Raw genomic sequence first — 14,561 nt, 5'->3', positions numbered from 1 at the left:
AGATAGATAGATAGATAGATAGATAGATAGATAGATAGATAGATAGATAGATAGATAGATAGATAGATAGATAGATAGATAGATAGATAGATAGATAGATAGATAGACAGATAGATAGCACGAAGAATGCTTTGAAGAAGAAAGGAATTTCACCCGACCTTCTCTAGCCCTGCCTCGTCGAAATGAGGCGTCACTTCTCCTGCTACGACTGGCATCCAGCACCTCGTGCAGAAAGGACTTTCTTTCACCCGACCTTCACCCACCATGCCTCGTCGAAATGAAGCGTGACTTCATAATTCGCCATGACCATTTCGAGTGTCTGCCGGTCTTGCGTAAGCGCCGCAGTGTTTACAGGCCTCTTTGGTGTGTGTGTGTGTGTGACTTTAGAGGGACCCTTTCCTCGAACAGTCAAACTCTACAGGAGAACTTCTACGAACCAGCAACGCACAAAAGAGACGGACAAGCGTCTACAATTCCAGGAGGCTCGGTACCACCAAGGGGCGTGGTATAACCGGAGGCGGGGCCCTCTTTCCGCCAATCCGACTCTGTGCTGGTCACGTGACGTCGACGGAAGCAAGATCCCTCCCACGATTGTAGAGAGCCTATTTAAGGAGCTCCGAAATGTACTTTACATCTCTTCATTCTCTTTTCATCATCTTTCAACAACAATTGAATAAACCGTGCAAGTTTCGCACTAGAAATCGTCTCGTCCCTGCCCGGTCGCCATGGTCTGCCCGATGCCTGCAGCCCGCCGACAACGCCACGCTACCCAATAGTAACGTCGGTCGAGCTTCGATAGGCAGGCGTCGCTGCAACTCGGCAGCAGTATGATACGCTACCCTGGAGTACGCAACACCGCCGAAGGATGTTGAATCCATGGTTTGAGAGCCTCTTCATTCATTCTGCAGTTGAGTCGAGTCAATAAAGTCTGATTTGTGCGTTCATTTATGCCATACCACTGTGGATGCTGAGACGATGTTAAGAGCTGATGAATGTTGTTCTGTTTCAAGAACTGCTTGAATATGCCTGCGGTGAATCCTGTTCCACGGTCAGAGAGAAATTTCTTCGGCTTTCCAGCAGCGAAGATGTTTTTTAGGCAAGATATGTAGGTATCAGACGTTTTACTTATGTGAGCAAACGCCCACATATAATACTTGGCGTGATCTATCGCCAAGTGAATGAACTTCTTTGCCAAGCCGTATCATGGAAAGCCACGAATAGTGTCCATGGCGAGAAGGTCGAAAGATTGTTCTGCAGGTGACAGAGACTCCAGTGACCCAAATCGCTTTGCATCTCTGACGTATTGCAATGACGGACGTATGTAGAAACATATCATTGATGATTTCTGGCCAGTAATACTGCAGTGAAAATATTTGCAAGGTTTTCTTCACTTCAGCATGTCCAAAGTGGCGGTGGGCTTTCTCGAGAAGTCCCAGTTGAGGGCGTGAGGTACATATATTTTCTTAACTTCCTTTCTGCTGACAATGGCGAGTACATTTCGGATGGTGTGCTTGTAATGTGGACGGACATTTCGGTGGTTTTCGCTCTGGTACGGAAAGAAGTTGTATGACCAGACTCCGAGAAAACGTGTCTCCTTCTATGTTATCGCTGCCTTTCTGCTGTCGGATGTTGACCTCGTACAGAGATAGCTTTAAAGACCACCGAAATAGGCGCCCGTGCGGATGTTTTGTGTTCTTAAGCCCCTGTAAAGCAGCATGGACGGTTATGAGAGTAAAAGGCTTTCCATGCAGGTAGCAACGCCATTTGTGGACAGCGTCAAGTATGGTCAAGCATTCGAGCTCTGTTATTGCGTAATTTCGTTCTTGCTTCAGCAATGTCCGTGAATAATAAGCCACAGTGTGTTCGTCTGTTTCGTCATGTGGTTGTTCCAGCACAGCTCCGATGCCTACGTTTGAGACATCGCAGTAAACAACGCATGGTTTGTCAGCGTTAAATATTGGCTCTTCGGTTAGACGTTTCTTCATTCCCTTAGAAGCATTTTCACATTGAACGCCCAATTCCCTTTGTGTGTCCTTGCGTAGCAGTCTCGAAAGAGGATAAACGATATGGTTAAAATGGGGAATGTACTGCCGGTAGACATTGATGGTCCCTAGAAATCTTTTCAGGCCTTTCTGACACGTCGGTTTTGTAAATCGCAGCACTGTTTCAACGTTGCTCTTTTTGGGTGTCACTGTGCCTTCAGAAACTCTGTGTCCAAGATAGTCAATAGAATTCTGAGGAGAGTGACGCTTCTTGAGCTTCAGCTTAATATTCTCGATCTTCGGGGCTTCCAATAAAACCTGCGAATGCCTTAAATGCTCCGGAAATCCAGGGAAAACACCGGGAATGCGGGAGATGTGAATTCAAGACGATGGGCAAAACGAGAACAAAGAGAAAGCAGGAGCCAACGTTTCAACAAGTAGACTTCTCTTATTCGAGGCGACAAATCTGGTCAAGCGAAAGCAAGGCCTTCTTAAGGTCGTGGCCACAGCACCAAGATTCACACAGTTAAAGGAAAGGAAGAAGCATTGTCCTAGATGAGATAAGAAGATGCAGATTGAACCGTTAACTATTATTAAGTGCGGATTTTTCAAGTTAGTTAGTTAGTTAGTCAGTTAGTTAGTTAGTTGGTTAGTTAGTTAGTTAGTTAGTTAGTTAGTTAGTTAGTTAGTTAGTTAGTTAGTTAGTTAGTTAGTTAGTTAGTTAGTTAGTTAGTTAGTTAGTTAGTTAGTTAGTTAGTTAGTTAGTTAGTTAGTTAGTTACTATTTCTTCGTTCTTTTGGACAATACCTCGTACTGCTCGCGTATCAGTAAAAAGGTAGGCTACTGGCTTCCTGACAAATGGCGTGAGTTTAATGCCATCCTACATTTGCCGGCTACAGTCCCGGCTAGGATCATTCACAATGATAATTAGAGCAAGAAATTTGCGCCCACGAATCCCTGGTCAAAACGCGCGGAAAGGTGTTTTCAAGTGTGGGAAGTTCGCGTCTTCGAAAGGCCTTTGTAATTGAATCGAGCAGCAGTGTCTGGCATCGAGTTAAGAGTTAAAAGTGATTTCCAAACGGGCACTTTCACCGGGTAGCGCTAGAAGGAGCTACTTGCCTTGATTGGGCGAGGTTAAGGGTCTCGTTGTTACTATCCCCGCACATTTAACGCCCTGGAACGCGTTTCGGGCGATTCAAAAGAACGGCGAAGCGTAGAGGTGACTACTTGTGTTTCATCATGTCCAAGCAGCCGAGCGGTGCCTTGGCACGTGGAGGCCAGATTTTTCACTTGGCTGGTTCTCCAGAATTCATGGCGAATCAACAACACACTGCACGAGTTAGGCTGCATTAATGTTTGGCATTGCCGAAATGCACGGCTTCGAAATCTCGTGGACCGTTACGACGTAGAAAGGCCAGCACCCTGTGCGATTGCCGAATCCAGTTGTGCAAAGGCCACGCCACATCGGATAAGGCCCCTATACGATCTATTATAGGAGCAAGATGCCCCCTCGTAAGAGAGAGATGCTGTCTTTATTGAAACGTGGATATATTTGCCCAGCTTAAGGCCTGTTGTATGAGCGCCTTTAAGTTGAAACTGATAAACGTTTGACACTCCGAAACAGCGGTTGGGATTCACGTCCTTCACAGAAAGTCCAGAAGCGCAATATACCCTTCAATATCTGCCCACCTTGTGTGCGCCATACGGCTCCACATTCGAACAAAGAAAAGAAAGAGAGAGATATATGAAAGAAAATAGAGTGTGAGATGGCCGGAGTAGCAAATGTGACAACCAAGTAGACGAACTTTTTGTTCCGGACGCGCTTCGGGTCGAAATAATTGCCCGGGCGGCGCGCCTGCACGTTCTGCGGCCCACCGATGACCACGCGACTGCGACAACGAGCGCACCGGGAGGCAGTTACATCACTTAAGAACTCCTTCGCATTTGACTCGGTGCTCGACGCGCGCTTGTGACCCAGAGGCACTCATCTTCCCCCTAACGTTCGCTTCCGCTGAGCGGTCGACGAGAAATTACCGCGCTTCACACGCTGCCTACGCGCGTAAAAGCGCGTAAAAATCTCCGACCTGACACTCTACGACTGGGACACGCGCTACTCTCAGCTATGGCGAGAAAAAATGAATAAAGAAATAAACAGACCGGGGGGGCGGGGAGGAGCCACATAGCGTTCTCCCTTCCTCCTCGCCCACAACCCGGACCATCGTCCGAAACTTCGCCTGCGCTCCACTTGGGCGAGTCGCGCACACAAGCATCGAAAGCACGAATATTCGCCCCCGTTTTCTACACGTCTAACTTTTTTTTTTTGCTCACCACACAGACAGCGTGCAGGCTAACCTCACTCTCCGTGCGAAAGTCTGCAGCGGCAAGATGTTCCCACTGTTCTACTGCCGTCGTCCTGCCCCTTTACTTCACTGCGTCATCAGTTGCTCGCATTGCGTCATCATTTTCAGTCCTTTTATTTCTCCGCGCAGACTCCACCGCTTTCTTCCTCCGTCAAATGTCGCTTCCATCGACCTCGCTCGGACCCGCCGAAGACGCGAAATTACCTCACGCCGCCTCCCCCTTCGATCGTGCCCTACACAACCGTCACCGCCGCCTGCGCCTCGGGCCTACAGCACCGTTTTCCTGCACACTCAGCCTGAGCAGCAAGAGATGTTAGTCGTCGGCGTCGTCTTCATCGACGAGAGGTCCCATCGAACTGAGAGCAGGCGTGCTCGCGCACAAACGCACATACACACGCTGACGCACGCACAGCGCACGCACGCGCGACGCTGACACGACCACGTCGCCTCCGGCAGCGCCGAGATCGCGCCGATTCCCGACGATCAATGTTTGTTTGTTTGCTGAATCTCTCTGTTCCTGTTTGTTTGCCGCTCCACTTTAGCTCCGGGGCGCGGGAACGGGGTGTGGAGGTGAAGGAGAAGAGGAGGGGGGTCAGTAAGAAAAAGATCAGTTCACTCGAACAGCTCGAACTTACTCGCGCAAAATCAACAACGCGTAGTAGTAAGCCTGCGCGAACTACGGCACGCCTGTTTGCGTGCAGTTCGCTCGCCCATCTTTATTTGCGCACTTGCGGTTGGCTTCCGTGGGCTCGCAGGCGGCTATAGCCGTCAGCTTCCGTAGCCAAGAAGCGTTCTGTACAGCAAAAATGGCAGTGAAAGAACGAAGCAAAGAAAAGTAATTTGGCTGCGACTTCGTTTCTTCGTTCACGTCTTGTAGGCTTGCTTGTTGTAACGCGTGGATATATGAGGGGAGAGATAGAGAGAGAGAGAGAGAAGTTCAATCTCCTGCAGCCAGCGAGGACTGACTGAACGACCGATGCCTTGACAGAAAAAAAACTTTAGCGAGCCCGAGGAGCGGCCGACGCGCTAAGCGGAACGAACCACCAAAGCGACGACGGGAACATGCCACGTCGGAAGTGCCCCGCCGCCCCTGCGGAAGAAGCGCGCCTTCAAGATTGATTGCGGCGCAGAAAGGTCGCGTGGCCCCATGAGCCTTGCTCGCGGCGTAACCTAATACAAAGTATACACGCGCCCGATGATCTGAAGCAAGTTTCTTTTGGACGTTTCTGCATGTGACGAGCGCACATAATGCAGAATGCGGTGCGAGCCTCTACGCCCTTCGTTCAACCCTTCTTCGCGCACCGTTGCAGTAGTAAAACAGGGAAAAAATGGGTAGAGGAAGGTATGCCCGCTCAGCGAGTGCGTTTTAACCACAGCGACAACATAGTGACCGTTAGTAGACTAGGGCGATTACTTTTCGCCCCCTTTCGTTCTCGCAGGGATCAAAGTATGCGCGCTGGTATAAGCACAACTTGACACATAGGCGGAAAATGAATAACAACCGCAACGGCGAGCTCTGAATTGCTTTGCTGTAACCATAGAGCATTACTGTAACCCGCTAACTTTGCACTGGAGAAAGGGACACGAGGGGGAAAATGAAGCGGTGAGAAATTATTAGTGCAGGACAGACAGGACAGTAGACGTCCGGTATTGGCACTTCCGTTACCGTACTGTCGCTCTGCAAAGCTTCACATGAATCTGTGCTGCAGAGACGTCAAGGGAAATGTACGTCGTAGTCGGGGGTCACGAGTGACGGCCATACGATAGCCGCAGTAGACGCGCGTATCGTCAGTGTGGGGCAAGTCCGGAGGGCTTGTGCTTGAGCGTCGCGAGGTCAACGTGCCTGCGAGATGAGTGTGATAGTGATGCGTGGCGTCTCAGGATTTGTGCGCCGCTTTCCCTATCACCTGATCGTCTTTCTGCATTCCAATCTCCTCAAACCCTTTTTCGCTTTCCCGGTTGCTGGATATATTCCATACTGCTTTATTTTTTTTCTGGCTAACCTATCTGCATTTCCTCTGTTTCTCTCTATTCACATGAATCAGAATCAATACGACAATTTCGTAAAAACCATAGTGGTAGGAGAAAGCTGATGCTGGTGCGTGCACGTCTGTGTTCTCTTCACTTTTCGCCGACATGTGCACTAAATGTAAAGAAAGGAACCAACTGAAACATTCGTTCGTTGTGACAGAACGGTTACTGATGCAAATATGGCGGTGTCGTGACATGAAGACAAAGGTAGGAGACGTTGTCTGGTTCTCACGACTGCACTCGAGACTGTGCTCAAGAAGCAGAGGACGCTGCGGTACGAAGAACACACAGGCGTGCTGGAAAGTGCATTTCAATAATCTTTCTCCTGATTAGCTGACGCCTCCTGTTAACTTCAACGATGCCACAAGGCTAACCTCAGTTTGCACACACCACATACAACCAAGCAACAATTAGGACAGAGATCAGAGCATGGGCTGTCTGAGACAGCGAGCGGGTATAACTGTCACAAAAACGCACATACAAGCGGGTTTTTGATCTAGGCCTGTTATAACACGTTGAAAATTTGAAAATTGTTCTTAAAGCAACGCTGCGGATCGTCACATATGCAACTGTACTGCTAAAGAATCATGAATACTGTTCCCTTCGTGAATCGAGATCTATGTAATTCTTTTTTACAATGATTACATCGATTTTCGAAATTCCATGACAGGAATAAGGGCACGTCGCCGAGCCAAACAAAAAGCGTCAATTTCTTCAGCTTTAAGCAATCTAATCTATGTAGCTGACAAAATTTCATCCGTCCGAGTCTCTCGCTCACAAATTTACCTAGATTATGTCCTTAACGTTTCGTTCCCTTCGACTTCCTGAGATCTTACATGGGAAGAAGGATGTAAGGTCTACATTCAACTATTGCTTCCGTAACTGCATAGGACTGCACTTCCTTTAACGCAGTAGAATTGATCCAAATCAGTGCAGCAATCGCCCTAATGAGAGCCCATTGGCTTTATGAACGTCTTGTAATTGCATGGATAGCAGAAATTGGAGCCAGGTCTGAGGTGAACCGTCCCCTTAGGCGAACACCGTGATATCAACAGCGCGCTGAACTGACGTTGCATTCTCGTATCGCCGCTACCTGTCACCCACGAATGTGGAGCACGCGAGAGCGAAGTTGTTGATTAACGGGCAACCACGGTGCCCTTCACGCTTTCACCTCCCATCTAGCGTTGTGAGAAACACAGTGTACATGGCACGAATGTTATTAACACTACTGGAGAGCGCGGCCTTGAATGTGCGCACCACCTCCACGCGGAAAGAGATTTGAAGGGAACGACGCCTCCAATGGCGACCTTCAAGAATCACTTCGGTGTTATGACACCTTGTTCTGCTACCGTCGCAACCCTTGCCCTTTTATCGCCAAGCGCAGCTGTTCTCGAGGGAACGTTGCAGATTGCAAGTGGCAAACCTTGCTGCTCATAGGGATGGCGCATGCCCGAGCCTGTCAAGCGGTCGAAGCATGTTACCCATTCTCTCACACACGCGCTACTCCTGCCGAAGAGGAACCAAGAGCAGATCGCAGCAACTTATACCCACGATTCGGTCGCAAGTATATTTCGGCTGTTGGCTGTTCGACAACCCGAGTAGTGCGCCAGCTTGCAACAGCTGAACACGCAGAGTTCAGTGCGAGAGAGAACTCTGTATGTGCATGCACCACAAACCGCTTGTCCTTTTGGGAGCAGGTAAAGCAAGAACGCACGTTTCAGTGAAGTTAAAGAGAAATCCATGTGCGTATCTCGGATTTCCATTACGTTATGCCTGGCAATCGCTTCGCCGCCATCATATCTTGTAGGGTAAGGTTAACGGCTTTGTTCAGGCTATCCTTATACGAAACTTGCATCTAACGATAACGCTGAAATGGACATAATTGTAGTATTTGTTCGCTGCAACCTTGTTAGTAATACTCGGCAGGTCACGCTTCATTGATTAAAATGTCACCAGCGATCGTTAAGTTGGCTTAAATGTAAAAGATGTCATATTACTTTCATTGTTGTGGATGCCTACTCATTACCATCAAGTGGATTTGAGTAAAAAAGATAAATGACCGTGTATTATGGAGACACTTCACCTTCGAGTCTTTCTTTTTTTCCTATCATCCATCTATCCATCCACGTCACTGATCTCAGCGGTGATGCCATGTCGGCATCTTATGAGTCAATTATGAAGAAGCATAGGAATGAAAATAATCGTTGCAATATGGTGCTCCAAGAAACACATTCGCGTCTTATTCCGGCCTTTAGATTATCACCGAGGACTTCGATGTCCAACAGTAACTTTATTGAAGTTCGAAAACCGAGGCGTAATTGGATTGGAAAAACTTTAATAAAGGTCCTGCAGGACGCACGTCAGCGCGCAGTGGGCGTCTGCCACGCAGGAACCGACAGAGAGTACCTGGCGGCCGCTGCGCGAGCCTGTGCAACAATTTATTTTATAGATGCGCGGTTAGGCTCACAACAACTACCTTTATATGGCTTTCGTCTCATCGCATTTCGTCGAGCGAATTTCGTAGTTTACGAATGTTTATATGCGTGTGAACTATTATATTTACACTTGCATCTGGATCAGAACGCTCTGAACACCATGATTTCACAGAGTTGCGTACTGAAACGGATATATTAGACTGTCATGCAGAACTCATCTGAGGCCGGTTTCATTCGTAACCTGAAAGATGCTTTTAAGGACAAAGTGCCAAGAACCACGCCCACCTTCAAGCTTTCTGGAAAACTAATTGATTTCGACGTGGTACTGGCGAAACCTGGAGGGATTCTCTGACGTGCTGAACTAAGGTGCGGACATGCAAGCATAGTCGATGATCTAGATACTGCTACATTAAATTAGAAGTTCCAAAAATGTTTAGATAAGTTCGGATAACAGCGTTGGAGTACATTTTGAGAGTCGCCAGACTGTCGCAAGCCTGTATCCTGTACATAGAGCAGCAGAACACGAATTCTACGAACATGTTCCTCAACGCGATTATCATACGTTGAAAGGCTTGGCACTCTACCAACACCAGCCAGACGCAGCACAATCGTATGGGAGATCATTACACTAACTGGAGGTCCACGCCACTTTTCAGCTCCCAACGAAGCTTTCGGGTCCACATAATCTGCCTGTGAGCCTATACCTTCTGCTGCTGAAAAATTGAAGGCGATACATACTTGCTCTGTACGTCGGTGTTCGTCGTCACCAGGACTTTACGGAATTTTTTCCAATGTCCCAATTACAACATGGTTAGTGAACCTGATGTGTACTGTCGGACAACAGCAATGAATGCTAACGGCATTACATGGTTCCCTAAATGTAGAAGACCCATAGCTCAGATACTACTATCTTCAAACATGAAAAGTTTTCTCCAGAATGTTCCCTATACCGCTTTCGTTACATCTACTTTTGCCGATGACCTCTACATCTGGGCGTCTGGTTTGACCACGTCTACTACTTCGTATGAGGCTCCAGAATGCTGCAGTTGCTGTTTGAGTCTAGTTTCCCAGTTGTGGTCACGAGTTCATATCCGATAAATGTGCCTTAGTAGCGTTTACTCGTCCCTTAATGGCATTTTACATTATGTGAATCACTGAGTATGGCAGGATATATAAGTTTATAGCTTTAATGTTTGATTAATACATTTCGTAAATTTATCGTTAAGAAAGAGCCTCCGAACAATTTTTCCGAGTTCCTTATCAGTTATATTGCCGGAATCTTGTAGCATGCATGCTGAATTTTTACTATGTGCCCTTCAGCAGGCTTTTTGGCAGCCAGCACTGACCTGAACATGTGGAACAAACCTTCTCGCTACCGAAAGTTTTGAAGCGCAGAGCCTTGAGGTTTGTCTTTATATTCCACTGCGTGCGTCTTCAACGACAACTATAGCAGTTACCCGGGAACCTTGTCATAAACTGCTCAAGTTTCTGCGGAAGCGTTGAAGGTATACATATTAGAGACATCACCCGGACACTGTGCAGCGAAATCACTTCTCTGTAAGCAAGAAGTCCTTTTGTCGCATTAGCTCTTCTGTCCTGAACACCATAAAAAAAAAGAGGAACAATGCACTTTGTTCGAGCTCTCGCTCTGTCCCTCTCAACTATTTAGAGTGCGCTTGCGACTTATCATGCTAATTCTGTTGCCCAGGAACACGCTGCAAAGTACAAGTGCCGCGAACCTGACTGGCCGATGACACTTGTATACTCCCACTCCAACGCAAAGTTATCGTGTAACGAAGTGTAGTATAGAGACAATCTCCCTCTTCTTCCCTCACAAAGACTAGCAATGTACCCACTATGAGCGTCGCTTATACCGAACGCCTTTGACACTACCTTCTGCGACTTCCGTAACAACTGCAACAACCAGAACAACTATAACCTTCTGCAACATCCCAGAACGTGGGTCACAGGGTATTTGCATGTGCGCGAAACGCTCGCACGTTAAGAGAAGCCCGGTCCTCCTGTACATCTTAACGGTGTCGCCGAAGTGTGAGAACTGAGACCGTACTATCGCTGCCTGCTGTAGCCACAGAAAAAATATATAAACGACTACTTTCCTCTGCTGCCAGACGACATTACGACGGTGTGCTGCCCCGCATATGCTTGCAAATATTCCATGCTTCTCCGGGTGAAGAGGACCGTGCGCGCGAACGAGGTAAGGACGTCTGCCAAAGCGTTTCGCAATTAAAGCGCATGCAGTTATTTTTAACACAGCAGCAAGGCTAAAACAAGCCCGTCTACACACGGCTCGACAGAGACGAAAGTTTAATTAGAGGTCCAGAATGAGATAATTAGACGCATTTCGACGCTGGGACAGTATACCAACGGAAGGGCCACCGGTGCGCGTGCCGCCGTGGAAGCATGTTTGTGCGCGCACCTACGGTGTGGTGACAAGAATACAACGGTGTCATTATAGGAAGGACAAAGCCCACAATGTGCCTTAACTTGTGACGCATAACAGCATATCCTGGGTGCAGCAGCCATGAGCTCTGCAGTGAATTTGGAGTCCAAATATTCGAGTCGACAAAATAAAACATCGTGCTCTAAATTAACGCTGTAATCATATGTTATAACCACGCATATATGTCGCTATATACATATACTTCGATTGGACAACGGCGTAAGAAAAGTGATAAAGGCCGTATAGCCATATACAAGAAAACTGTGCCAGTACTGCGATCTATAAGGCATGCCGTAGTGGGGGAATCCGGAAATGTGGACCACCTGGGGTTCTTCAATGTGCACCTAAATCTAAGTACACAGGTGTCTTCGCATTTCGCCCGCATCGAAATGCGGCCGCCCTGGCCGGGATTTTATCCCGTACCTTCTGCTTATCAGCCCGGCACCATAGCCATTATGCAACCATGGCGGGTTCGTACTGCCATGAGTGAGTGTAATCGTTTCCGACCGCTTAGCTTTGTGAACAGCTAAATATCTGACAGGAAGACGGTAGTATAGGTTAAAGGGAAGACACGGGTGGCTGACATTCCAGCTGTCATTAGGAAGGAGAAATTAAGCTGCAGGTAGGTCATGGTGATAGTATAATAGATAACCGGTGCCAGTTGAAGTAACAAATTGAATGCCAACGAGAAAAAAAATTCTAACGATGAAATGAACTGCAGTTAGGTACAATTAGATATCGCTTGTAGAAATCTTTGCCAGCGTCTGCGTATCCAGGGCTTCGGTGATGTGCTTATATCTCGCATGTTTTTTTATTTCTTTTTACGTTCTTTTTTTTTTCCAGCCGGCAGTACGCGCAAGTAGTTCGTACAGGTATGCGCATTTATATATATGAGCCTGAAACGAAAAGCACAAGAAACTGTTGCAAGTACGGCGCCGGAGCGCCCACTTCGCGCCCCGCCCGATATTACAACGTCCCGCGATACGTACAACAGGATGTCCTCTTTAATAGCCAGGCACACAGGCGGCATTTCGGCCAGGATTACAGTTTACGATCTCACCCACGGTGAAACTACGCCGAAAATGAGATTCGCGTGCGTGCCCGAGCATGCATGGGCAGTCGCGAAGTGGGAAACACGCGGTATCGCCCATGCGTGTTAGCTGCGCCGGGTTCACAGAATTTGAATGACCTCATCCCTCTCGTTATCCCTGATAACAGTTACTTTATGGAATCGAGAACTTCGTTGTCATTTGTGAACTGGGCTCCGCGTATCCTGCTTTATTTTATTTGTGTACGTGCATTAAACAATGTGCGACATCCCCTATCGCTACCACAAGGGTTTTCTACGATGTGCATCCTCTTGCTTTTGTATGGATTACCACCATCACGCAATCACTATATCAACGACATCGCTATGGACTGCAGCATGTTCGAGCAGTTCATTCAGAAATCATGCATGACTTCTTCGCGGCATAAAATTTATATGTTGGGATTTCAGTGCAGCAAGGATCCGGACTTCCCGAAACAAATGGCCTAAGCATATTTAATATTGCGCTATTTTTCTCGCTCCTCCACCAGTGACATAATCCTGAGCATGACTTCGCAGCAACAAGTTCTTTACTCGGTTAGGTTCAAGAGTTGTGGCACTGGTGCCTAAACTACGAGGGGCGTTCATGAAGTTCGTGTTATCACTGCCATAGATTTATAATATGCGTACGCAATAGACATCAAAATGAGTGCGCGTCTGTCTAGTTGCAACGCAATATAAGACTTGTGTTCTATACACTACCGTGCAACACAGTTGGGGAACCAAAACAAGAATGGCAGCATCCATCGGCAATGTTGGAACACGTGCAGTGATCCGTTTTCTGTACTTGAAGAGACAAGATACCAAGAGGATTCATGCCGAGCTGGTGGCGGTGCACGGTGACAGTGCCCGAGCTTATGACACTGTTTTCGAATGGCACAGACGATTTTCAGTGCGGTCAAACAAGTCTCGACGACGAAGAACGAAGTGACCACCCGTTGCCGCGCGCTCGGTTCCATGTTTGCTGACACCAATGCAAAACATACTTGCAGAAGTAAGCAGCCGCAATAATGTTGAAGCCTTGCGAAAGCGACTCTGGCTACCTTTTCGACCGCCTGATAACTGTGGATGAGTGTTGGGTGGACAAGTATGACCCAGAAACTAAACTGTAAAGCAAACAACGGAAGCACGATAAGTCACTCGGGCCAAAAATTGCCAAGGTTGTGCCGTCATCAGGCAAGGTCAAACTCAAATTTCATTTCTTCTGGGACTGCCGTGGTGCTGCTCTCTCCATATATTACGGCCGCAAAGGCCAAACTATCACAGGAAGATACTATTGCGAGCTTCTCGCCAAACTGCGAGGTGCTATCAAGGCGAAGCGCAGAGAAAAGCTCACGAAAGGCGCCCGCCTGCTCCACGACAATGCACAGGCTCACTCAGCACAGGCTACGGTGACACATACAGCGTCCCTAGGCTACGAAATCTTGCCCTACTCGCCATATTCACCTGACCTTACACCAAGTGACTTCTTTCTCTTCCCTCGCACGAAGAGAACACTGCGCGGGGAACATTTTCGGAAAAACAAGGAAGTGGTCGTTCAAGTCGTGCTCTTCCTGAGCTTTTTACCTACTGCCGCCCGATTCATGGACGATACCCCATAGTGGGTTGAGCTGTATCCGTAGGCAACAAACCAAACCAAATCTCAAAATGAAGGGTTCTACTGCGATGGTCCACCGCAGCTCGTCCATCGTTGGCAGACGTGCGTGAACTTGGGAGAAGATTATGTAGAGAAAAAATAAACTTCTACTCAAATTTCATTTCTTTGTCTCAATTGCATCAAGCCAATAATACGAACTTTACGAACGCCCCTCGTATGTTCGTACATAGACGTCAGCCGCTTCAACTGCCATTTCGTTCCTAGAGGGGCGGCAATTATATACAGCAGTGGTCCAAACAAAGAGATATAAAAGGCGCTTTCGCTCAGGCATGTCGTCACTAAAACAGCTTTAAAAAATCTGCAAACACCCACTGGCTCTACGGGTGGCCCTCACGTATATGCTCTGCGCAAAGCCGTGCAGCAGTCACTGAAGCTTGAAATCGGCGCTCGGAAAGAAGTACATGGTAGAAGGCACGACAATAGGTGTAGCTTCTCCGTACAGGCGCTGCTCACTATGGGCGCAAGGATGCGGAAATAAAGTGCGCCTGGACATCAGCGTTGACAGCCATTGGTCGGTTGTTCTCAGGCAAGAGGAAACTACGTCACTT

At 47.8% G+C, this 14,561-nt stretch overlaps 1 protein-coding gene across 1 annotated transcript in view; it reads right to left on the bottom strand.

Moving 5' to 3' along the window:
* LOC139057434 (uncharacterized) overlaps window positions 1–14,561 on the bottom strand; it is a 167,337-nt gene that overhangs the window by 139,818 nt on the left and 12,958 nt on the right. The gene's annotated exons all lie outside the window — the stretch shown is intronic.

The sequence above is a fragment of the Dermacentor albipictus genome, chromosome 3 (genome assembly GCF_038994185.2).
Source record: "Dermacentor albipictus isolate Rhodes 1998 colony chromosome 3, USDA_Dalb.pri_finalv2, whole genome shotgun sequence".
Lineage (NCBI taxonomy): Eukaryota > Metazoa > Arthropoda > Arachnida > Ixodida > Ixodidae > Dermacentor > Dermacentor albipictus.
The sequence above is the reverse complement of the archived record's forward strand: the minus strand, read 5'-3'. Positions and strand labels throughout refer to the sequence as shown.